The following is a 26,756-nucleotide window of genomic DNA, read 5'->3' as shown; positions in this document are numbered from 1 at the left end:
TTCCATGTCCGAGAGTGTTTCATTGGCATCACACACAAGCAATGACAAAAGAGAAAAGTTTATGTTTTGACACTTCTATTTAGGAGTCCGGAACTAGGGCCATCATCTAGGTAGATCCGCAACGAGATGAGTTGCAACTAGATATGGTAATGTTAAATGCTTTGCGATGGCTTGCAACAGCTAGCAACGACGTGCACCATTTAATTCACACCGCTGTAACTCCTTCTGTGACGGTTTCGTCTCGACGCGGATCTTTGGTGTGAATTGGGTGTTACTGTATGTTTTTGATGTGCGACGACTTCCGTAGTTCTATTAGGATGCAATATAATCCCTATGGGAGAAGATCTTACACATGGGACCTTTAAGGGATAGGGTTGGGGATAGGTTCAGGGTCAGCGGTGGCAACGCTGCCTGGAACGACGTTGGGGGCATAAAACACCATCAAGCACTTTCCTGTCCCAAAATTGGAGTTTGTAGCACCACAGATTGGCATGTGTTTAACTTGGTTAAAAAGGATACATTTTGAAACAATTTGACATTCTGATGTGCAAACACATTAAGCATTAGACTTTTTTTTATCACAGTAGTTGTCAGTTGTTAATAGAATTGTACTGTATTTATGGATTTTTTGTTAATTTTATATTATTTAATCAATAAACAAATGAATTATCAAAACAGTTATCCCACTTACCTGAACAAATGACTCCAGCATCATAGCGATGATGACAGCTTGCAGTTGTACTCCAGTCTGTCCATCCTCTGTGGTCACAGTTCTTTAGTGTGGACTCGGATCCCTCACACCTCATTAAAAACATCCAGCTTGGCCCTGATCCCTCTCCAAAGTGAGCATCACCCAGACCCTCTACAGCATCGCCACAGTCCAGCTCTCTACACACCACTGCAGCATCACGCATATCCCACCCAACATCACACACTGTGCCCCACTCTCCTGCATGATAAACCTCCACTCTCCCAGAGCATCGACTGCCTCCATTCACCAACCTCACATCTACAACAGAGATAGAGACAAAGAGATAAATATGATAAATCAACTCTTATCTCACACAATGTCAAAAACATATACTTACTTATACTACTAATAGCAACAATTTAAGTGACCTGCACTCACTGTGTCATTAGACTTTGTTAAGTGAAAACTTTAAACCTCTCTGCACAGATCAGAGACTGAGACTACCTTTATAAAAATAAAGACATTTAATTTTTAAATTGACATTTAAAAAATAAGATTGTAAAATTTGAATTCATATCCTACTAGGCAACAATGGCCAAACCTACACAGATTAAAAGGCACCAAGAATAAACACTATACATCACAGGCTGTGCAACTGACTAGTACTTACTATTGCCTAGTTATTTTCACCAACACACAACCTTAATAAGAGCACATACAAAACGATATACAAAGTGAAACGAGATGCAAAACCACAAATCTTTTTTTGACTAACTGTTGAAGACGTTAGGATATATTCTGAATGAATGATAAATAAATAATATGAAGAATGATGTTTGGCTAAAATGTTATACAAAAAATACAAAAATACAAAGTTTCAGTTTGTTTTAAGGTGTCTTTTTTTTATTACTGCTGAAGGTGACCTCTTAGCTTCTTAGCCTCTGAATGAGAGTGTCAAAAAAGAGAAGAGCATCAGGTTTAGCAATATATATGTTTACATAAAAGTAGAAAATTATCTTAATTTATAGTAGCCTACTAATCATGTTCATCTTCAGTAACTAAATTATACCCATATCAGGAAGGCTGAGTTTGTAAGGTTATGAATTCAGAATTTATTTCACAATTTTACTTTTTGTTTTTAAAGCACTACATGGGTCTGCACCATGTATATTACTGATCTGCTGACATCATACAAATCTACTGTAGGTCACTCAGGTCATCATCTCAACAGCTCCTCTCCATTCCCCACAAACGCCAAAAGGTGATAGAGCGTTCACTGTCATTGCCCCTATAGGCTTTGGAACAACCTCCCCCTTTAGATCAGGTCCAGCTCCACTAATGGCAGTTTTAAATCTAAGTTAAAGACCCATCTTTTTTACTCTTGGTTTTACCCAAAGTTAAGACTACACCCTCTTTTAATTTCTGCTTCATCATCCAATCTCACTAGCTACTAATTTTATTTCTTATTTTTATTTTCCCCTTTTTTATTAAATGTGTTTTATTGTCTCACTTCATTTTACTGCTATGTGTTTTACCCCTTTAGCATTACTGTTCTTTATTTTGTTTTGTGTTTTTACCCCTTAGCCTAACTAGGTCTATTAATTATCTCATTTGTTTATATTTTATTGTTTTGCTAGTCCCCTTTCTTATTTACTGACTTATTTTATCTGTGCAATTATACCGAGTTTTTCTATGCACAGAAATTCAACGCTGTGCTTTGCCATATTGCGGGGATTTTACTAAGCTGTCACTTCATTACATAAACAGCGCTCATCACCGTCCGTCCCCACCCCCTCTACAACGCTAATTGCATGCCCACAGCTGAACCACAAGCGCAGTTGAATAGAGTTAATCAATTGCGACATTAAAAAGAATCAAACTTTAGCGATCAGACATGATAATAAGATGTCAACGAGCAGCGAGCGACATACAGAGTATAGGCCTAGTTCTACTAATCTTAAAAAATACTTTACTGCACATAGACTAGGGCTATGACTTAATACCCTAGCCCTAGTCTAGCAGATTGGGAAGTGTATGTTGTGAAAGTGAAAATAAGATATTAGAAAGGCAAACAAAAGTTAAGGGTGCTTTTGACATAGTACAATGAAGAAAACCGATGCTCTGAATACTGATTCAGCTGTCTCTAAAAGTTTCTCTAATTGTCGCATTTAACCGTGATTTAGATTACACCCGCTTTCTGCTTTTAACAGGCGCACGTTTTTCACCGCAAAACAGACGTGCACTGTTTTCATACACATGGCGGAATACCAAATCAATCGCTAGTAGTACTTGTCCTTCCATTTTGAAACAATTAGAAATTCTGATGTGTGGCCACATTAAGCATTAGACTTTGTATCACGTTAATCATGATGTGTCAATAGAATTGTACTGTAATATGGATATTTTTGTTAATTTCATATTATATAATGAAAAAACATTATCATAACATCAAAACAGAGTTATCATTCTTACCTGCACAAAGGACTCCAGCATCATAGCGATGAGGACAAAATGTACTCCAGTCTTCCCATCTCATCTGGTCACAGTTCTTCAGTCTGGACTCTGATCCCTCACACCTTCCAAGAAACATCCAGCTTGGCCCTGATCCCTGTCCAAAGTGTGCTCCACCCAGAGCCTCTACAGCATCACCACAGTCCAGCTCTCTACACACCACTGCAGCATTAGTCATATCCCACCCAGCTATACACACGGTGCCCCACTGTCCTGCATGATAAACCTCCACTCTCCCAGAGCATCGACTGCCTCCATCCACCAACCTCACAGTATCTACAACAGAGACTGAGACAAAGAGATACATATGATAAATCACCTCTTACTCTTAACTCACACAATGACATATACAATATACTTACTACTAATGGCAATCATTTAAGTGGCCTGCACTCACTGTTTCATTACACTTTGTTTGGACTGTTTTAAGTGAAAACTTTAAACCTCTCTCACATATCAGAGACTGAGACTACCTTCATAAACATAAAGACATTTGACATTTAAAAAATAAGATTGTAAAACTTGAAATCATATCCTACTTTGCTGGTTGGTCAGGGCCACAGAGGCCAGGAGAATGACCCACAGGCAGCCCTCCATCTTCATCTCCCCCCAGCAGAAGCTCTGAGTTTGGGGCTCAGCAGACAGCACAACCCTCACCTCTCCTCCCCCAGACGACTCAATGACACAACTGTGCCCTCCTCTCCCCACCTAGACCCTATGCGTATGCCTGAGCTGCCAATCACACTTGATGTGACCATATTAGCAGAGCGATAGGAAGTCATCAAAAACACTTCAGTGGCAAATCAGAAGGCGCTGTTTAGACTTTTCTCCATATATGTCAAACTGGTAGTGAGCAGAGAGAGAGGAGAGAGAGAGAGAGTCTCTACAATCAGCCCACCCCCTGTGCACCCTCACCAATGATGTCACACAGACACATCCTTGTGGGCAGGAAGTCACTGCACCTACTGGGGATTTGTGCTTGCCAAAGCAAAACAGTCTCAGTCAGCAACCACAAACATCATCAACACAAACTTGCGGAGGGATGTAAAAGAATGTGTGAATCCTTATTAACACTAATCTTCTTTCCGAGGTGTGTTTGATGATAATAAGAACACTAATAAACCCTTTATAAGACTCATATCATGTCCTTAGTGGCTACTCAGGAGAAGTCACATGTTCATATATTTCCCTGCAAGTGGAATCTGGAATATTAACTAGAAATGCAATTCCAAGGAATTACCAGTGCATGAAAATGCTAAAGTTGTGATGTAAAATATCATGTATAGTTAAAACAGATAATACAGAGATGGTTACTACGGTGATGCTAAGATAGACATGGTGGTTCCATAGCTTAATAAAAGTTGATAGTTTAAAAGTAGACTGTTTAAAAGCTGAATGTAGATAGTTTAAAAGTTGTTGATAGACAGTAGATCGTTTAAAAGTTGTTGATAGACAGCTAGTTTAATTTAATGATAGTTTAAAAGTAGACCATTTAAAAGGTAAATAGTTTAAAAGTTGTTGACAGACTGGCAGTTTAATGAATGTTGATATTCAAATAGTTTAATGGCTGTGTATAGGTAGATATTTGACGATAACTGAAAGTTGGAATGGCTCTGATGTTTGCTAGCAGTTATGCTAAGATTTTTAACTATGCTAACCAACCATGCTACTTAGCTAATGTTTTATAGCAGTGCTAGCAATGCTAACATGCTAACCATGCTACTTAGCTAACTTAGCTAATGTTTTCTAGCAGTTTTGATAAACATGCTAACTATGTTAGCAATGCTAACTATGCTAACCATGCTACTTAGCTAACTTAACTAACGTTTTTCTAGCAGTTTTGCTAAACATGCTAACTATGTTAACAATGCTAACATGCTAACTATGTTAACCATGTGACTTAGCTAACCTAGCTAATCATTTTTAGTAGTTATACTAACTATGCTAACTATGTCCTATGTGGCAGGGAAGAGGTGATTTTGAGAATTTGTTGCATCGACTATGCCACCTAGGGGACTGGAGGCCGGCCCCTAGGACAAAGAACTAAACTAGATTAACCCCTGAGGGTAATTGGAGCACACAGGCTTTGTCAAACCCAAGGAGCCGGAGACATGCGTTGCATCAAAAATATTTATTCAAACATGACACATTAATTATTACAGTTGCACAGTAAAACACAACCACACAATTGACACAGTGACCAGGGGGCTACTATATAAGGCACTGTAGCTATGTGGTTGACTAGCACCTTGCTATTGGGCAAGTGACCTGGTCTCAGGAGAGGGATAACTAGAGCAGGGCAGATGCTTACCACAGCGAGCCGGACTACTGCAGGACAGAGGGGAGGGGATCCAGAAAATACACACCATGCATGAGAGAAACACTGCAATCCAAGCGAAAGACACCTCAATGTGCACACAGCAAGGGAAAGTAAAGGCCTCCACCACAGACTCAGTCCTCCGCTCACGTGGGCCACACTGCTCCTGTCTGACAGAGGGGAAGAGGAGACACAAGCACTAAATAACAGGGTGATTGATCTTACAAGCCAGGTATGCTAGCAGTACTACAAATGCTACTTATCTTCGGCAGCAGGTTTGGTGCTCCAGCTCAGCACGGATCAATGGTCAAATGGGACAGCAACCCTGGTCACAGCATTGGGATTATAGACTGGGGGTTATCCCGAGCGGGGGAAGAACAGCAACCCTGGTCACAGCATTGGTATTGTAAACCAACATGCACACACCCACGTGCCCACACACACACACACACACATGCACATGCACAGCAAGCAGAGTAGCAACACAGGCAGAACGGGGTTTCTCCCACAACCAACAAATAAAAGTAAAAAGAAGTGCATGCAGGTTAGGCCCGAGAAACGGCGACACAGCACTGCATAGCCCAATCATGCATTGTAACAAACAAAACAAAAGTCCTAGCACCAGCCAGAGCCAGTAGCTAGCAAGATCACAGACTAACAAATATCCTAATAATTGGACACAACATTACTAAGTAATAATGACAAGACAAACACTAAAAGGAGACAAAGCAGCAGTCTCTTAGGACATGGGAACAGCCGATGAGTATAGCCAGCATATAGGCCAATCTGTAAAGCACAACAAAAGCTAAAATTACGATTAGCAGCTTGTTCTAAAAATAGACTGCACAGCGTTGCTTTAACATACATACCTCAAAGCTGGCGATCCTATGATCCAATTACAGGTACGAGGAGGAGAGACAACGCACTCACCACTCTACTGCTGATAGCAAACTAAAGCAGACGACAACGTTAGATATGTGACAAAGCAGAGAGGCCGTAATAGTATGTTGAGCATGATAGCCTACCTGACACCAACAAGTTGCCCGCGTTGCGGTCCACTGGATGTAATGCATGCGAGTTTCCAAAGCAAATACCAACCGCACTAAAACACACGACCGAACAAACAGCTAAGATTCCACCTCAAAGAGAGTCATTTAAAACAATGGGAAAGCAAGCCGTGCTTACCTGTTGAGCCAGCGGTTTCACCTACACGCACACAAAGCTACCGGTATCCCACGTCACTAACCAGGAAGTCCTTTCACTGACTGAACGACGTACATGTCAGTCGAGAGCCACTTCCTTAAATACTAATCCAGGGTACGCCCCCTAGTCAATAACCTGTCAGTCAAGATGACTCAAGGTGGAAACCCATTTCACCACAATCTGTCCTCCAATTTGTTTTCGTCGTCCCGACGATAGAACCAACTGGCATCCCCATCTTAGCAGCTGACATTAATGGTTGTGGCCCACCGGCCAGGGCAGGTGATGTGGGTTAGAATGTTGGCCAGCTGTATGTCGCGTCGTTCAGCGCACAGCGAGGGAACTTAAACCCGGCTGGTCAACTAAAGAAAGAGTGGCTACCGGTGACGAGGGGTGATACTGCTGTGGGCTGTTGGGGACAGTAGTATTCATGGGGGTACCGGCCTCCAAGCGTGTCTCCAGTGGAGGTTCAGAAGCCACTGGTGAATGCGGCCCTCCAGCCACAGGGGGAAAGGGAGCTAGGGGAGTCCTTGAGACTATTTGACATAACTCCTCCTCACCAATGGGGTCGGTGCAATTGGTCTGCCCCAGGGAGGTCGGGGTGTAACTGGTTGGCGAGGGGGCTCTGCTCCCACTAGAGGTTTCAAGAGGTCTCGGTGCACCTGTTTAACCTTGTGCACTGCGTCTACGGGGGCAATGGTATAGACTACTCCCCCACTGTTTGGGACTTTGAGGACCTGGTAGCTCACCGAGCTCCAAATGTCCTGAATCTTGTGGCGGCTTCTAATGCCACAGTCCCGTAGAAGAACCAATTGGCCCACTTGCAGTCATGCCTTTCCTTTCGTCGACTAGCTGCTACCAGCAACCGGTCGCGGGCACCCTCGAAAGCCACTCTGAGCCTGGCCTGGTGCTCCACCACCCAGTCTTGCATGTTACCTGGCTGGGGACCTTGAACACGGCCCAGGAGAAAGTCAACCGGGAGCCTTGGTTCTTGGCCAAACATTAAAAAGAAGAGGGATTCACCAGTGCCCTGATGGGGGGTAGAGTTGTAAAAAAATAGTACTTGTGGGAGACAAGATGCCCAGTCGTTTCTCTTCTGGAGTTGGTGGGACTTGCCTCTTCCAGAATATCAGAACCTCCTGCAGGAGGGGGTCAGCCTCCTGCAAGGAGCGAATGTCAGAGGGGGAGTGAGATGGAAGGACGGTGACCATAAATTGGGTAGCACAAACTTGGGGTTGTATCGCTGAAGCTTGCTGCAAAGGTTCGGGGACGGCAGTACCAGGGAGGGTATGTTCCCCCAAGTCATGACCAGACATGTACTGGCGCGACAATGCCTCTGCATTCTTATTACTGCGTCCTGACCGGTATTTAATCTCGAAGTCAAATGCAGCAAGCTGAGCTGCCCACCGTTGTTCTGTAGCCCCAAGTTTGGCCGACTTGAGGTAACTCAACGGATTGTTGTCCGTAAAGACGACGCATTTCTGACCAAGGAGGTATTCCCTAAATTTTTCGGTCATGGTCCACTTGAGCGCAAGGAATTCCAGTTTCATTGAACTGTAATTGTTCATATTGCGCTCAGTGGGCCGAAGACCTCTGCTGGCATAGGCTATGGGTTTAACCCCGGTTTCCTGCTCCTGTGACAGAACTGCTCCCAGGCCATTAAAACTAGCATCCACCTCCAAGATAAAGGGACGCGAGAAATCAGCATAGCCATGGACTGGGGTGGAGACCAACTTGGCCTTCAATGTCTCGAAGCTGTGCTCACAGTCCGGTGTCCATGCGGTGGTGATAGACTGTCCTAACCCTCGCCTAGACTTGGTGCTTCCAAGTTCAGCCACCAGTTTGTGTAAAGGGCTAGCCAGCTTTGCAAACCCTTCTACAAACCGTCTATAGTAACTGGCAAATCCCAAGAACGAGCGTAGTTCTGACACATGGCTCGGACGTTGCCAGCTAGCTACTGGAGACTCCTTGACTGGAGATAATATGTCCTAAGTACCCAACTTCCTTACGGAAGAACGCACACTTCTCTAATTTTGCCTTCAACCCTTCTTTGTGAAGTCGACTGAGGACGACTTCTAAGCGTTGGAGGTGTTGAGAGACAGAGGCAGAAAACACTATGATGTCATCGAGGTACAGGAGCAGTGATTGGCTTTGCTGATCCCCAAACAGTCTCTGCATTAGCAGCTGAAACGTGCTTGGGGCGTTGCATAAGCCAAATGGCATCCTGTTCCACTCAAAGAGGCCAAAAGGTGTACAAAAGGCCGTTTTGACCTTGTCTGGCTCGGAGACCGGGACCTGATTATAACCGCTGGCCAGGTCTAACGTTGAAAACCAACAGGCCCCTGACAGGGTATCAAGACTCTCCTCAATCCGTGGAAGGGGAAACGCATCCTTCCGTGTTCTACTATTAAGTAAGCGGTACTCCACACACATGCGCAAGGTGCCATCTTTTTTCTTAGCCAAGACAATAGGCGAGGCGTACGGACTGCAGCTCTCACGGATGACATGGGCGTCCAAAAGTTGGTTAATGTGGGCCTTCACCGTCTCATATTCGGATGGGGGAATACGCCTATACCGCTGCCGTACTGGGGTATCATCCAGCAGGGGAATGTCATGTGCAATGAGGTTCGTACAGCCTAGGTCACCCTCATGGGCAGAGAAGACAGAGCTGTACCGCAGAAGTAAGTCTCTAACCTCAGACTGTTCTGGTTCAGACAAGGCACCCAAGTCCGCCGCCAGAATCCGATCCTGCACAGCACTCATGACTACTTGGGAGGAAACTGTTGCAGTGGTAGACCTCACCTCAGTTACACCTGTGGGCAGGCTAATGACATGGGCAGAAGTTACTGACCCTACACTAGCACGTGGGTAGAGAAGAACGTCAGTTACCCAGACATTAACCACTGGAACGAACACAGTGCCCCTAACGATTTGGTCGAGGCAAGGCGACGCCAGCAGACCAGCAGGTAATCCAGATTCTGGAGGCTCGAAAAGTGCAGCCAAACCCGCAAGCTGTTCAGAACAAGTACAAGCCACAAACTTCATTACCCCACCAGGTATGCGTACAGCCTGTGTGCCACGAACCCGTACCGTCCCTCTGGAAGCATTCTGACTTTTAATGGCTGATTGATGGCACTGCTGGAGTGCCTTAAAGATGGGCCCCGGAGCTTGAGTCACAGGAGGGGAATCAAACAGAGAGGGGCCATGGGCCCCAAAGAGCTCTTGATAACAGCGACTAATAACATTCATGCCTAACACCCCAGGAATGGCAGGGGGAGCACCAGGGGGGTCCCGTACCACTAAGATGCCACAACGCGGGATGGTCTTACCACATAGGACAACATCAAGTTCTAAATACCCGATATAGGGGATTGCCAGGCCATTGGCAGCTTGAAGCCGAAGCCAATGACAGGACTGAAGGCGATCATTGCCCCAGGGTTCAAACTGCTGAATGAAAAAGCTCTCCGTTACTGTAGATACCATGGATCCGGTATCTAGTAGGCATTGGAACATAACACCCCCCACTAAAACATCAATATTCGGACAAGAGGACATCAATCTAGACACCACACCCACTTGTGAGCCAGTGGAGACCCCATCTGAGCTGTGGCTCAACAACTCAGTGGGAATCAGTTTTCCGACTGGCGAGGCGCGTGGGAAGACCTGGACCGATCTGAAGAAGGAGCGGAAGAGGAATTGGGACGAGGTTGGGAGGGAACTCGTTCCCCGTCACAGTCCTTTGCAAAGTGACCTGGCTGTTGACAACGACGGCAAATGAAGGGGGCATTACGATAAGGACGATTGGGCATGGTGGAGGTTTGCAATGCGGCTACAGTCTGAGTGAGCTGATTCAGCTGCTCTTGTTGGTGCTTCAACATGGCCTTTAACTCACCCAACTCTGAGCATGGAGGGGTAACTGGAGTGGTGGGCTGAGAGGTGCCTCGCACAGCATACTGCAGGCCATAAGCTGAGGGTAGGGAAAAGCTACGGGCTCTAGCACCTGCCGGAAGTCCCTCCCTTTCCCATCTCAGAGCTTCCCTACGGATTTCTAGCAGGGTGGTGGTGGGCTGACCACGGATATATTGTTTCAACTCTCTACGAAGGGAACTATCCAAAACATGTTCTAAACTGATCGCGAAGTAAAACCTCTGCATTAAGCACACCACCTGGAGCACACTGCCTGACTTTGTCCATTAAAGCCATTAGGGCCAAGGACAATTCCTGCAAAGTCTCTCCTTCTTCTTGCTGTCTAGAAAATAATGCCTGCTGCAAGGTTACGTAAGATTGGGAGGGACCATAAAGTTCCTTCAGAATGTCTAAGACCCTGACTGGATCAACCCGCTCTGCACTGGGTCGATACTTAATTTCTTCCTTGGCCTCTCCCTCCAAATGATCAAAGATGAAAAATGCCTTATCAGCAGTAGACAAGTGGCGGGCCCGCATACATGCCTGCACCTCCTCAGTCCACTCAAGTATGCCTATCCCTGTCTTCCCATTAAACATGGGACACTTGCGCTCTCGTGGTAAAACGACCAGGCGCTCAGTTACTGGCGCGGCTGGTGTAGGACCAGATGGTCCAGGAGCTAGTGGATCACTATTAGGAATGGGTTGGGGAGTTGACCGTTCCTGTAGTAAGCGCTCTTTCTCAGCTCTGAGCTGCAGCACTAGGTCACGAAGCTGCTCTGGACTTAAATCCTCATCCCCCATACTTGAAAGGGGAAAGCTACACTAACTACACACAACAACCCTACCTTTGGGTAGATATTCCAGGGCTCCTGGGCAAGAAGCTGCTGCTTTGTCCCACTGTCAAACACATACAATCCACTAACACCGTTACACAGTCAAAACAGTCAAGAAAAGAAACAACAAATGAACGCACGTCTCTGGCTTACACAAGAGTAATCCTGCCGACTACGCCAAAATGTGGCAGGGAAGAGGTGATTTTGAGAATTTGTTGCATCGACTACGCCACCTAGGGGACTGGAGGCCGGCACCTAGGACAAGGAACTAAACTAGATTAACCCCTGAGGGTAATTGGAGCACACAGGTTCGTCAAACCCAAGGTGCCGGAGACATGCGTTGCATCAAAAATATTTATTCAAACATGACACATTAATTATTACAGTTGCACAGTAAAACACAACCACACAATTGACACAGTGACCAGGGGGCTACTATATAAGGCACTGTAGCTATGTGGTTGACTAGCACCTTGCTATTGGGCAAGTGACCTGGTCTCAGGGGAGGGGTAACTAGAGCAGGGCAGATGCTTACCACAGCGAGCCGGACTACTGCAGGACAGAGGGGAGGGGATCCAGAAAATACACACCATGCATGAGAGAAACACTGCAATCCAAGCGAAAGACACCTCAATGTGCACACAGCAAGGGAAAGTGAAGGCCTCCACCACGAACTCAGTCCTCCGCTCACGTGGGCCACACTGCTCCTGTCTGACAGAGGGGAAGAGGAGACACAAGCACTAAATAACAGGGTGATTGATCTTACAAGCCAGGTATGCTAGCAGTACTACAAATGCTACTTATCTTCGGCAGCAGGTTTGGTGCTCCAGCTCAGCACGGATCAATGGTCAAATGGGACAGCAACCCTGGTCACAGCATTGGGATTATAGACTGGGGGTTATCCCGAGCGGGGGAAGAACAGCAACCCTGGTCACAGCATTGGGATTGTAAACCAACATGCACACACCCACGTGCCCACACACACACACACACACATGCACATGCACAGCAAGCAGAGTAGCAACACAGGCAGAACGGGGTTTCTCCCACAACCAACAAATAAAAGTAAAAAGAAGTGCATGCAGGTTAGGCCCGAGAAACGGCGACACAGCACTGCATAGCCCAATCATGCATTGTAACAAACAAAACAAAAGTCCTAGCACCAGCCAGAGCCAGTAGCTAGCAAGATCACAAGACTAACAAATATCCTAATAATTGGACACAACATTACTAAGTAATAATGACAAGACAAACACTAAAAGGAGACAAAGCAGCAGTCTCTTAGGACATGGGAACAGCCGATGAGTATAGCCAGCATATAGGCCAATCTGTAAAGCACAACAAAAGCTAAAATTACGATTAGCAGCTTGTTCTAAAAATAGACTGCACAGCGTTGCTTTAACATACATACCTCAAAGCTGGCGATCCTATGATCCAATTACAGGTACGAGGAGGAGAGACAACGCACTCACCACTCTACTGCTGATAGCAAACTAAAGCAGACAACAATGTTAGATATGTGACAAAGCAGAGAGGCCGTAAGAGTATGTTGAGCATGATAGCCTACCTGACACCAACAAGTTGCCCGTGTTGCGGTCCACTGGACGTAATGCATGCGAGTTTCCAAAGCAAATACCAACCGCACTAAAACACACGACCGAACAAACAGCTAAGATTCCACCTCAAAGAGTCATTTAAAACAATGGGAAAGCAAGCAGTGCTTACCTGTTGAGCCAGCGGTTTCACCTACACGCACACAAAGCTACCGGTATCCCACGTCACTAACCAGGAAGTCCTTTCACTGACTGAACGACGTACATGTCAGTTGAGAGCCACTTCCTTAAATACTAATCCAGGGTACGCCCCCTAGTCAATAACCTGTCAGTCAAGATGACTCAAGGTGGAAACCCATTTCACCACACTAACAATGCTAAAATGTTAACTATGCTAACCATGTGACTTAGCTAACCTAGCTAATCATTTTTAGTAATTATGCTAACTATGCTAACTAACATGTTAACTATGCTAACCATGTGACTTAGCTAACATAGCTAATCATTTTTAGTAGTTATGCTAACTATACTAACTAGCATGCTAACAATGGTAACTATGCTAACCATGTGACTTAGCTAACCTAGCTAATCATTTTTAGCATTTTTGCTAAAAATGCTAACAATGCTAGCAATGATAACATGCTAACTATGTTAACCATGCTAACTAGCTACAGTGGGTAGGAGTCATAGTTGATGACAAAAGTGTTGACATAGTTGATGACAAGTTAAAAGTTGTTGATAGACAGCTAGTTTAATAGATAGTTTAATAATAGTTTAAAAGTAGACTGTTTAAAAGTTGAATGTATATAGTTTAAAAGTTGAATGTAGATAGTTTAAAAGTTGTTGATAGACAGCTAGTTTAATAGATAGATAGTTTAATGATAGTTTAAAAGTAGACCATTTAAAAGTTGAATGTAAAAAGTTATGTAGTTTAATGGGTTACATTGTTTAACAGTGGATTATTGTAGTGAGGACTTTTATTTTGAAACAATTTTGGGCAGAGGAAGCAGTTGAACAGGATGTGTAGTCTTAATAGGGCCAGTTTGTATGCTTAAAGCCTGAGACTGGCAGTTGATCCAGGTGGCCTGAACACCTGCCATAGGATTATAATTACTTAACGGCCGTATTATGATGTCATAATCGGCAATGTTAAGTCTATGGGGATTTTTAAAAAGTTTTTCTTTAATAGTTTAAAAAGTATAAAAGTTTCAAAGTTGAAAAGACATAGCAACCCGATCTGTTTGAAGACCTACGTTACAAAGTTTGAATGAAGTTTCTAAGTTAAACTGTTTGAGAGAAATTGCGTACGGAAAAAGTGGTAAGCGGAATAATAATAAGAAGTTGCCTAGGAAGAACAGTACAGTGCATTTTCATGCACTGTAATAATACTGATGACCTTTATATAACTCACACATTATTAGCAGTGATGATGTGCAGCTCTTCAGCAGCATTTCCACATCATTTGTATACATTCCTCAGACCTACACACCCTACAGTATATACAGCTTTAGTGAAATAAATAGCTAATTTACTTGTAGAAATTGACTGAGACTGAGCTACAGCTGAGGTTACTTACTTAATGACTTACAGGCTTACTGACTTGGTATTTAAATATATCAGCACTTTGGAATCTCTCACTGAATGCAAAATTAATTCCAATATGAATAGGATATCCAAATAATCACCTCAAGCACAACTAACTGGATGTGTGTGTCAAATGGCCAGGTCTAATACCCATTTTACCCATTACCCAATACCCATGTGAAGGGGTTTTAAACCCGGGTTGTCCAACTCGGGTCAAGGGTTGGGTGATAAGTGGATCTGACTAGGGTCAATTCCGATGTGAATGGTACAATCCGGGTGTTTAACAACTGGGGCAGAATAATTACCTAATTGGCTGCAAATGGTTTACTGTCAGTTCTGATGCACCTGTCACAGGTAAACAAATAGCCTAGATAGTCTAGTCGTGATTTCATGAACCCAGAAATGTTGAGTACCCTAAAGTTTTATTGCAGAAATGTCATCTATAGGCCTAGTGGGTGGAATTCAACTTGGTTGCCTAAAGTTGCACTTTGGGCAATTTGCATAATTAGCATAAATAGGCAATTAAGGCGAGGCAGTACAGGTGAATAGGGTAAAAAATTTAAATAATAGATATCACATTGAAACTTTCTGAGTTGATTACTTATGTTAAGATGAGAAAAAGATGTATTGCATGTTTTTTTATATTTTAATGTTTGCATATGCAAATGAGGCCCTATCTCATTAAAAATGCTCTAATTTGCATACACACAAAAGCAGATAGTGTGATAAAGCCAGGCTCAAAATTGTTTTTCCAAGGTAAACACGTATACTTGGGGGGGGGGGGGGGGTGTTGGTGAAAACCTTTAAGAAACTTGGTTAGGAGGCAGTGTTGACCTATGGACAGACAAATTAAGAAATTAAGTGTTCCATGCAAAACTAGAAAAGCACTCTGAGAGTGCAGACCTCCGCCAAGCGAAAACATAACCGCCTCCTGGATTCAGACGATGATCCGGATCACTCCCAAACTTTTTGAGTTATCTTGCGAATAAACAGATGAACAGACACACAGACAAACAAACAAACAAACAGACAAACAAACCCCGATGAAAACATAACCTTCTTGGCGGAGGTAATAACTATATAACAGCATGCACACACACAAACCCACAAGAACTATATACAATATGCAAAATAACTATATCCAGCATGCACACGTACACAAATGCACAATAACTATATACAAGAACTATACAACATGCAAAATAACTACTGTATATACAGCATGCACATACACACAAACCCACAAGAACTATATACAATATGCAAAATAACTATATCCAGCATGCACACGTACACAAATGCACAATAACTATATACAAGAACTATATAGAACATGCAACGCGCGCGCGCATGCACACACAGACACACACACACTGTAAACTATATAACTATATACAGTATGCACACACGCGCGCACACACACACACACACACATTTAACAACAACCACACAATCCCACTCAATAGCCTTCACCATCTTCATCATTTCTTTCCTCATTACCTTCAGTCTCATCATCTTCTTGGTCTTTATTTGTATGTATTGTGAATGGGTTGCAGCAGCGGACCTCACCCCTTCACACTTGCAATAGTCAGTGCAACTGAGACTTGCAGCATGGCAGCTGCAGTTTCCTTTGCTGCAGGCTTTCAATGTGCTGCAGCTACAGCTGGTGACATCAACCACATTTACTGGAGCCACTGCCTGAATGGCAAGAGCGGGCATGACAGCCCCTTCACTAGCAACCTCCCACCCAAACTGTGTGATCAGGGGCGCCTTAATACCACCCGAGGCCCCTGGGCTATATGTTTCTTAAGGCCCCCCCCCAACCGCAAATATTAATTATGATTAAATGATACCCGGCCCGCGATCTGACCCGACACATAGCGTGCGCTTTTGGTTAATAATATGCAGTGTAGCCTATTATTCAGCCTATGTAAAACCTTTACATAAACAGGAACAGAATGCCCTCGAATCACGTCAGCCGCATGACATCGCTTATCAAAAAGGCTAGCCTACTGCAAGAAAACAAGCGTTGAACTTTTACAACACATGTTGTAGGCTAAGTTAAGATGGGTAGGCTACACATATGGACGTTTAAAAGCTTTTCAAAAGTGCGTGTTTGTCGTGTCGGGGGGTTCCCCAGGAGTTTTTTTTTAAATCCTGTCTACTTAAAGGGGTGGTTCAGGATTTTGGACATAGGACCTCATTTCCAAGTAAGCAAGTGTGATATTTATCAGTGGAGACCGTTTTCAACACGTTTCATTCAGTCCTTCTAATTGCAGAGTTCGCAGGTGCTAGGCTAGCGCAAGTCAACGGTATGTGCTAGCCTGCAACTAAACAGTCTTACCTGCAATTAGAAGGACGTGTTGAAAACGGTCTCCACTGATAAATATCACACTTGCTTACTTGGAAATGAGGTCTTATGTCCAAAATCCTGAACCACCCCTTTAACACACCAGTTTAACGCAGTTTGGGAGGGACAGAAATACTTTTAGCCTATAACAAGCTGGCTCATGTGACGTGAACATGGCTACCTTATGCATTATCACTACACTACACGGAGACATATCTCACGTTAACAAGGGAGACAACATAACATAGACTATTATATGTGCGAATGGGTTAGCACAAACTTAGCTGTTGGTGAACGGAGATGCAGATCACTAATTCATGTCTTTGCGCCACAGCCCATGTTCTGCGTTCACTCCAATGAGACAAGTGAAATACATGTTTTTAAAGCCGTTTCATTTCCAGGCTATTTGCTACGATATTTACCTGCTATGCCTTCTGTTTTCATGGACAGTTACAGGAATCCACGTCATTCGTTTATCGTTGCTTCAATCCTACCCACGTTATCTCCAGAGTTTGTATGATAAGTTTGTCAGTCAGTTTCAGCCTCTTCTCTAGCTCCTCTACACCCGTTGGAATTTATTACGTTTTGTTACATTTTGTTACACTTTAGAATTGGAGAAGACAAATGGGGCCTCTGCATGGATGTAAGAGCAGTACGATGTGCTCAATTATTTAGGCTAGCTCCAGAGTATAATGACGCCGCGAATACGGACACGCCGTTTATTATTATTGATTATCATTATTATTATTAGGAGGCCCCTCATTGGTCGAGGCCCCTGGGCTGAAGCCCAGGTAAGCCCCTGCATTGAGGCGCCAGTGTGTGTGATGTCTCTGGCCTCTGCAGGAGGCTCTCTCTGACCTGCAGCCTTCCACAACATGACCTGAAGATGAGCACGCAGTATGTGCAGCATCAGGTTGGCATCTGTTGGAGGAAGCTTTTTAAGCTTAGGAGGCTTTTTGCTGCGACTGTAAATCTGGTAGCGAGTGTTGTTCATCGACTTGGCCTTCTTCTGCCCATACAGTGAGATAGGGCCTCATTTGCATATGTAAACATTAAAATATAAAAAACATGCAATACATTTTTTTCTCATCTTAACATAAGTAATTAACTCAGAAAGTTTCATGGTGATATCTATTATTTAAATGTTTTACCCTATTCACCTGTACTGCCTCGCCTTAATTGCCTATTTATGCTAATTATGCAAATTGCCCAAAGTGCAACTTTAGGCAACCAAGTTGAATTCCACCCACTAGGCCTATAGATGACATTTCTGCAATAAAACTTTAGGGTACTCAACATTTCTGGGTTTACTATTGGGCCTATGGGAATCACAACTAGACTATAGGACAAAAGTGTGTTCAGGAAAACGTCTGCTTTTCAGACTTTTTCATCCCCGCGAGAGTTTAACAAGTGCGATAATTCAAAATCCCCATGTTATTTTCCCATAGGAAAAATCGCCAGATACCGGATGTCAAAGATGGCAGCTTTTTTGTAAGCGAACTTCAGAGGTCTATTGTCATCAGTGGTGATGTCATCATAATCCTCCAGCCCCTCCTCTCTCAAAGACTCTTGACAGAAATCCTCTCATTAAATCAACCACCTCACCAGCCACTGGCTCTATGTCTTCTGTAATTAAATGCTCTTAATGAACTCTGTTTTATCTCCCCTTTCAATATTGTGAATAATACATGTATAGTCTATAGCCTATTTAGCTAGGCCAGCCCAGCTCTTGGGGTTGATACTGCTCTCCCATCAATACCGTCTCAAACCACTAGGGGCTCTCACCCTCCCGTATTGGAAACTCCGGCCAGACGTCATGCTGTGAAACAGGGCCAGTTCTAGCCTACTACATTTGGGTGGGCTGGTAGAAATGTTGGGTGAGCAACATAGCAAAGCGATCAAATTGGATCAACACTGACAAACACAAAACACAAACACAAAAAATTAAGTAACTTGTAGGTTGCTCACACACAATGCACTCCCTCTCATACCAACTTTAAGTTTCTTGAGAACTTTAATCATCCAATCAGAACACATAGCATCGGTTATGTGGTGGCCCTGCAACACTGCTCAGTCTGGGCATGCATTGACGAGACTTTTCTCCACCCGCTTGACAAGTTCAGTTGTGACTTTTTGAGTGCATTTCTGATACAGTACTTAGGCTATGAACAGGCAGGTCAGCATAGTTGCCTGCTTTTGCTCTCAAACACTGCCCACAGAGTCAGTGTAGGCCTACTGATGAAGGGATAGCCAGAATAGACAGATATGGAAGGCAAAGTGATATCATGTTCCCTTTAAGCGTTACTAAAATACAAACATGCAGTATTTTATTTTGATACATGGTGTGGCTAATATATGTTGTACTTCATTTGAATACACTTAAAATTAGGCTATTTTATTTCAAAAATACATTTGGATACATTTGGTACCCATTCCTGCAGCAAGAGCAGCCAGGTAGCTACAGTGCTCTGGGGGCATTTTTAAAACCATGCCCTCCAGAGGGTAGCACTGTAGCTGTCTAGCTTCTCTAGCTGTTTGCTGCAGCAACTTGAGCTAGGTAGCAAACTTGAACTAGGTAGCACCGATTGTTTTAGTTTTTTTTAGTTTTTTTCAACAGTAAGTGACTTCGAAAATCAGAGATCTATGTGAAAAATGGCCAGATTTTCCTTTAAGGCATCAGGAGGGGGGGGGGGGGGTTACCAAACACAAATATATAGGTCTACTGCACAACTATGTACAAGCTAGCTACCATTACACTCCACACCAACTCATCTACATCCAAGCTGGGTTTGAGGCTGCACACTGCGCAGAAAAAAAAATTGACACAATGCTTGGGTGGGCTTAGCTAATCCTGGCCCCTGCCTGCTGTGAAATCCTACCAGAACCCCCAAGAATGAAGGAGAGAGGCATTGACCCTGTCCAGACAGCTTGTGTGATTTAATGTTTCGATGAAAGTCAGAAGCGCATTCTGTTTATTCTTATAATGGCTGTACTGAGCATATATTTATAAGAAAAGTTTGAAGCTGAGTACGCTGCAAAACGTCATTAGCCTACCATCCCATCAGTCTTGCTCACATCGAGTTCAAGGCAGGTGTCATCGCACCACTCCATAAACTTGCAGAGAGGGGGATCATGGTGTAGTGTGACGGGCTTGGGAGCAGAGATTAAAAAAAACCTGTGTCATCAGCAAACTTGACCAAATGACAGGTTGGCTTGGTGGACCTGCAGTCATCTGTAAAAAGAATAAATAGCAGGTAAGAGAGAACAACATACTGTGAAAACCCAGAAGTAGAGTATCAACTAATACTCTCTGTGACTTGTTAGTAAGAAAGTTCAATATCCACAAATGCAGCTGTTCATCCAAGAGGAAGTGAGGGATGAGCTTCTTTGGCAGGATAGATTTCACTTTTCACAATTTTCTCCACAGGAGCGTCTATGAGCTGAAGTCTTGTCTTCATCTTCAATTTGCAGCCAATAACCAGGGATGTACAGTTTTATGGAATGAATCTTTCAATTCATTGGTGAAATTAGTTACTTTATGTTCTACATTCTATACACTATTTTTGGCACTTTCAAGACTGATCTATGTAAAATGTTATTGTAAATCAGGTTTTTTCGGCCAAGTACACTTGCGTATACAAGGAATTTGGTCTCTGCATTTATCCCATCCGTGAATTAGTAAACACACAGAGCACACAGTGAGGTGAACCACACACTAACCCAGAGCAGTGAGCTGCCTTGCTACAGCGGCGCTTGGGGAGCAGTGAGGGGTTAGATGCCTTGCTCAAAGGCACTTCAGCCGTTCCTACTGGTCGGGGATCGAACTGGCAACTCTCCGGTTCCAAGCCTGAAGCCCTAACCGAGTGGTTCCCAACCTGGGGTCCGCGGACCCCACTAGGGGTCGCCAGAGATTGCAGGGGGTCCGCACAATGTTGCCTGGGCTGAGGTTGTAAGGTTACCAAAATGATATTGGCGCACATTAAATGTATAAAATCCCAATAACACACCCAAATGGATAATCAAAATTCTGTATAATCCAAATTAAAACATATTTTGTTCCACATTTAAATTCATGTAGCTATTTATTACCTCTGACCTCTGAACTTATAAGTTTGTAATTAATCACTTTATTATTTTTGTGTGTGTATGCGGGTAGAGGGCCCTGGCTTGTCTTAAACACAGGCAAGGGGGCCTTCAAGGAAAAAAGGTTGGGAAACATTTCCCTAACCAGTAGGCCACAACTGCCCCACCTTCTCACCTAGGCTACTCAGTATTCACCTTGCTCTTAATGATTTAATTCTCTTACCGAATTATGATGTGTACGTTTATGGCTTTTGTTAATATAGAAACTCATTTATTTTCATTGTTGATATTTGATATATTTATTATTACCTGAATTATTGCTATTATTATTATTATTATTATTATTATTATTATTATTGCTATTATTATTATAGCCTACTTAATGACATAAAGCCTACTTTTAAACTTTATTTGAAACTCTTAGGGTCTGTGTCCCCCTAGCGTCGGAGGCCTGACACTAAAAATGAAGTGACTTCAGGATATTGCTCAAGGTCTCGAGGAATGCCAGTAGGGGTTAAGTCGTGTAGAGACTAGGCCTGTTAAACTCGATTCCTTTTAAGGATCCGGGTTATTCTGAGTCACTCACTAAACTGATCCGGGTTGAACGAGTCACTTGAGTCACTTGAGTCAGTATTGCTAAATCGCAAAGAAATTCAGTCCTACGTTCAAGCAGTGCAGTGGGGTGCTTCATTTCGTTAAGTGCCTTCTCATGTTGGATGTGGATCCTCCATGATTTGAAACCAGGTTTTTGCAGTACTTGCATTTAGCCTAAGAGTTTTGGTCTCCTGGTCAAAGTGCATCCACACATTGTTCATCTTTTTGGTGCTCATGTTCAGAAACTTTGATCTTATTGACAGGGAGGGTAGCCTATATTATAATAATTAATTATTTGTTGTTGTTTTGTTAACAATAGAAAATTTGCCTAGGTCTAATGCTACTCTGCTACAATGTTTATTACCACTACTATATACTAATAGTAGGCTACTAGGAATCTATTCTAATAGGTATTATAGGCAGCTAATACTAGGCAACTAATATTATTAGCCTATTAATCATAGCTATACATATATATATATATATATATATATATATATATAATCATGTTAGGTAGACTAATATAATATCATATATAATATAATATAATAAAACATAATATAATATAATATAAAATAGCCTAATATAATAGCATCAAAACCTCCACCCACTCACGGGAAAGAAAGTAGTTTGAGCCAGACTGTTTATTTATTGTCTTAGCCTAAGCAATTGACTTTCAATGTAGACATAGAAATGCCCTGCAGTGACTAAATTATTATTATTATTATTATTATTATTATTATTATTATTATTATTATTATTATTACTACTACTACTACTACTATTCTCATTAGGCCTATTATTATTATCACCTTGACACGAGTAGAACTAGGCTACTTGCTCGTCTACAGATCCACTCATGACAACTAGCCGGCTGATTCGGCTGACTCACACTCATAACAACAACGTAACCGGCCCGCTTGGCTGATCCGACTGGCTAGCCTACTCTCCATACAGAGCTTGCAATGTTTCAGACTGTCTTCGCGACCTAATTGCATTTTAAAGTAGGCTATGCGTGCAGAATATATGTTATTTCAGAAGTGAACGCATGGCTTTTGTTGTGGATTTTCTTTTAACCTTGACGAGGAGTTACTCGCTCCTCTAAAGATCCACTCATGACAACGTAGCCGGCTGATTCGGCTGACTCGCACTCATAACAACGTAACCGGCCCGCCCTGCAGATCCAACTGACCCGGCTAGCCTGAGCAGCTCCATACAGAGCTTGCAATGTTTCGGACTGTCTTCGCGACCTAATTGCATTTAAAAGTAGGCTATGCCTACGTGTAGAACACTGTATATACAGTGGATCTAGGCTACTGTGATGTAGGCTAGTTAGCTGTAGTGGGTAGGCTATACTGTGATCAACCCCAAATTAATCCTAGTCTATTTTAAGTGGGTATACTGAGATGGTGATGCTTTTTAAGTTGGTATAACCTACTGAACAGTCCTGCATATGTAGGCTACACTAGAGCCATAGAGATGGCTATAGATAATGTCAGAGAATGTCTAATAATCTGACTGATAATGTATAGGCTACACTGTCGGCGGCCATTTTGTAACACAGTTGATCGGATAGACGATTCAAGTGAATAGACCTCTGAATTTTGCCTTCAAAAAGCTGAGATCCGGTAGCCTATCTTGCAATTTTTGCTATGGGAAAATAACATGGGGAGAGAATTATTGCACTCTCCCGGGGACGAAGAAGTCTGAAATGCAGACATTTTGCTCAACACACGTTTGTCCTCTGCCTTCGAGTGGTAGGCTAACTGTGATCTTCAACAGGCCTACGTTAAGACAGCAACTTAGATTTTTGCTACCCCAGACCTAACTTGCAATGTAACTTGTCATAGGTAGTTAGGTTAAATTAACACCCTGATCTCCTTATAGGCAAAGATGGCAGTTTTGGTTCCTTTTTGTAGGCGAACTTCAGAGGTCTGTTGGGAAGCATACAGGAAGGGGCGGAATGTGTGTAGTAGGCTATACACAGCTGCCATACTGGCTTTACAAACTAAGCCCATGCATTTCTATGGATGCTGTGTCTCCCCATTAGAAATTCTCTGGGCTACAATACAAAAATCAAGTCAAAAGCTGGGCCAAATATCCAGTCAAGAAAATCTGGTTGTGTACAGATGACTGATTGCTGCAATACTATCAATAATAGTTTTCTCTATATGGAAATACTGCTTTGCTCTACTACTGGCTCACAAAAACGTTGTTCTCTTAACGTAGATTCATACACCAAAGCTATGGAAAAATGTCAGCGGCTGATGGACACTTCTAGCATTGAGGCGGAAGAAGATGCGAGCGTCCACAAAAGGCAGTGCATGGTCACGTGATGGTAAGACCTCTTAAATACAGACTACATTATTTGCACAATTCAAATATTCTTTTTGCAATCAGTGCAGATTGTATGGTCTTTTATTTCAGATGAATCCGTTCCGCAAGCAAGAAAGCATTCCAGGATGGTGCGTGTGCCTGGAAGCCCTGTCTGTAAGTTAACATTTATACATGTATTATTAAAGAAAACCAGTTGAGTCATATTTCCTACCATGGAACTACTGACATTCATGTTTATTAACCTAGTGCATATCATGTTACTGTTCTGATGTATTTGTCTCTTCCTGCCTTTTATTAGGTCAGCAGATGTCACTGCCTCCACCACCTGCATGTGAGTTTTTCTTTTTAGCGATTGTTTAATGTAACAGCATAGGTTTATCTTTTGCAAATGTCATGTGCAAGAAACCTACCATAAATTAACTGACCAATATTCATATTTACTTTCTTTTTAGATGAGTCAACACCACACAGGCAACCAGCTCATTGCCCAGAGCTGGATGGGTCTATTATAACGCCTGCCACTTCATCTTGGGACCCAGTTGAAGGTACAGTGTCTTTGAATTTTCCATTTCCAAGTAAATACAATTTCATGACAAGGAACTTGAGAGTAAGTAACTTTTTTTTTTTGTAAACAGCACAAGTGACTCATCACACAGAGGGAGGTGGCTTGGCCATGGAGACGGAAATAAGAGGTAAGAACACTCACTTAATCTGTTCACATATGCAGGTATATAATGTATTTAACAACTAAAACTAACACCATCCATTTTCCATAGCAATAAGGACAACCATTACCGCATGGCACAGCGAATGGACGCATTTGAGGAGAAGATGGATGAGCTGCTCGTGCTCTTAAGGAGCTCCCAGTCACCTCCCTCTGCTCCAGATGATGACATATTGCTGTCGTCCTGCTCGACAGTCACTGAGCTGCAGGAGAGGAGGAACAAAATGCCCTCCCTCCAGGACTTGTACTCTGGGACCTAAGCGGGCAGAGACCATCACCAAAGACTCCACATATCCTGCACACACACTCTTTAACTTCCTCCCCTCTGGCAGGCGCTACAGATCCCTGCACACAAAAACAACCAGACACAAGAACAACTCTTTTCCCACTGCCGTCACTCTCCTGAACTGCAGATAAGTGGGGTCATCCCCACTTTGACCGTTTACCTGCCCATTACATACTTTATCATTCCAATATAAGTCTTGCACTCTACATTTGCACTATTACTTTGCACTCAACAGCCCACTCCATGTGTACTTGTATTGGTATTATGTCTTTGTATATTGTGTTGGTATCTGCCACAACGTATATTGTTGTCTATTGTACAGTGTGTCTATTTGTTGAATGTAGCACCTACCAAAGTCAAATGCCTTATGTTAATATACTTAGCTAACACTAAGTCTAATTTATATATATATATATATATATATATATATATATATATATATATATATATATATATATATATCAGTGAGGCCTTTTATATTGTTTTTTTTGTCTTTTGATAATTTTATATTAAAGTTATAAGTTCCATCGATTTTGCCTGTTCATTCTTTCCTGCTAATATATAATAATGCATTCCTGCTCGTGCTGTTTAAAGTAATTGGTATGCAAAGGTTGCAATGTTAGGGGAGGGTTCCCTAAAGGTTGCAATATTTAGGGAAGGGAACGTTCCCTAAATGTTAGGGAACGTTATGGGAACAGTTAGGGAACGTTAGGGGAAGGTTTCTAAAGTTTGCAACGGTTAGGGAACGTTAGGGGAAGGTTTTTTAAAGTTTGCAACGGTTGGGGAACGTTAGGGGAAGGTTCTCTAAAGTTTGCAACCTTTAGATAACGTTAGGGGAACGTTCAGGGAACGTTTTATATAACCAAGAACTAACGTTTCCGGAACGTTCAGCAAACTTTCCATGGGAACCAAAACTTGCTCAAAAACTAACCTTAGGGTAACGTTTGGGAACCAAAAACTAACGTTTCCGAAACCAAAAACTATGGTTCCCAGAACGTTTTGGAAACCATAAATTGTTAGCTGGGATGCTATTTCAGAAGTGAAAGAATGGCTTTTGTTGTGGATTTGCTTTTCACCTTGACGAGGAGTTACTCGCTCGTCTACAGATCCACTCATGACAACGTAGCCGGCTGATTCGGCTGACTCGCACTCATAACAATGTAACCGGCCCGCCCTGCAGATCCAACTGACCCGGCTAGCCTGAGCTTGCAATGTTTCGTACTGTCTTCGCGACCTAATTGCATTTAAAAGTAGGCTATGCCTACGTGTAGAACATTGTATGTTATTTCAGAAGTGAAAGAATGGCTTTTGTTGTGGATTTGCTTTTCACCTTGACGAGGAGTTACTCGCTCGTCTACTGATCCACTCATGACAACGTAGCCGGCTGATTCGGCTGACTCGCACTCATAACGTAACCGCCCGGCCCAGCGATCCGACTAACCCGGGTATACAAAGCAGCTCCATTAAGAGCGTGCAATATTTCGGACTGTCTGCGCGACCTAATTGCATTTTAATATGCTACACATCTATACACCAAATCTAAAGTATGCCTAGGCTACATGCAGAACATTGAATGTTATTTTAAAGGTGAAGAATGGCTTTTGTTGTGGAATTGCTTTTCACTTTGAGGAGGAGCTACTCGCTCGTCTACAGCCACTCATGACAACGTAGCCGTAGCCGACTCGTACTCATGTAGCCTAACCAGCTGGCTGATCCGACTAACCCGGCTCTGCGGGAAGTTAACCAGTTATCTCAGACTGCCTGCTCACTCAGTCGCTTGAGTTGAT

The 26,756-nt window shown here is 43.0% G+C and overlaps 1 long non-coding RNA gene across 1 annotated transcript; it reads right to left on the bottom strand.

Annotated features, from left to right (window-relative positions):
• Nucleotides 1-5,964: 5,964 nt before the first annotated feature.
• On the bottom strand, nucleotides 5,965-6,840 carry LOC143136752 (uncharacterized). The gene is made up of 3 exons (XR_012989431.1): nucleotides 6,705-6,840; nucleotides 6,545-6,621; nucleotides 5,965-6,470 (listed from the first exon to the last, which is right to left on the bottom strand). It is a non-coding gene; the product is annotated as an uncharacterized LOC143136752 (long non-coding RNA).
• Nucleotides 6,841-26,756: the final 19,916 nt, after the last annotated feature.

Source organism: Alosa pseudoharengus, unplaced genomic scaffold (genome assembly GCF_046254945.1).
Source record: "Alosa pseudoharengus isolate Yale_2024_CS ecotype anadromous, Long Island Sound unplaced genomic scaffold, YU_APseudo_1.1 YU_APseudo_1.1_scf_20, whole genome shotgun sequence".
NCBI lineage: Eukaryota > Metazoa > Chordata > Actinopteri > Clupeiformes > Clupeidae > Alosa > Alosa pseudoharengus.
The sequence above is the reverse complement of the archived record's forward strand: the minus strand, read 5'-3'. Positions and strand labels throughout refer to the sequence as shown.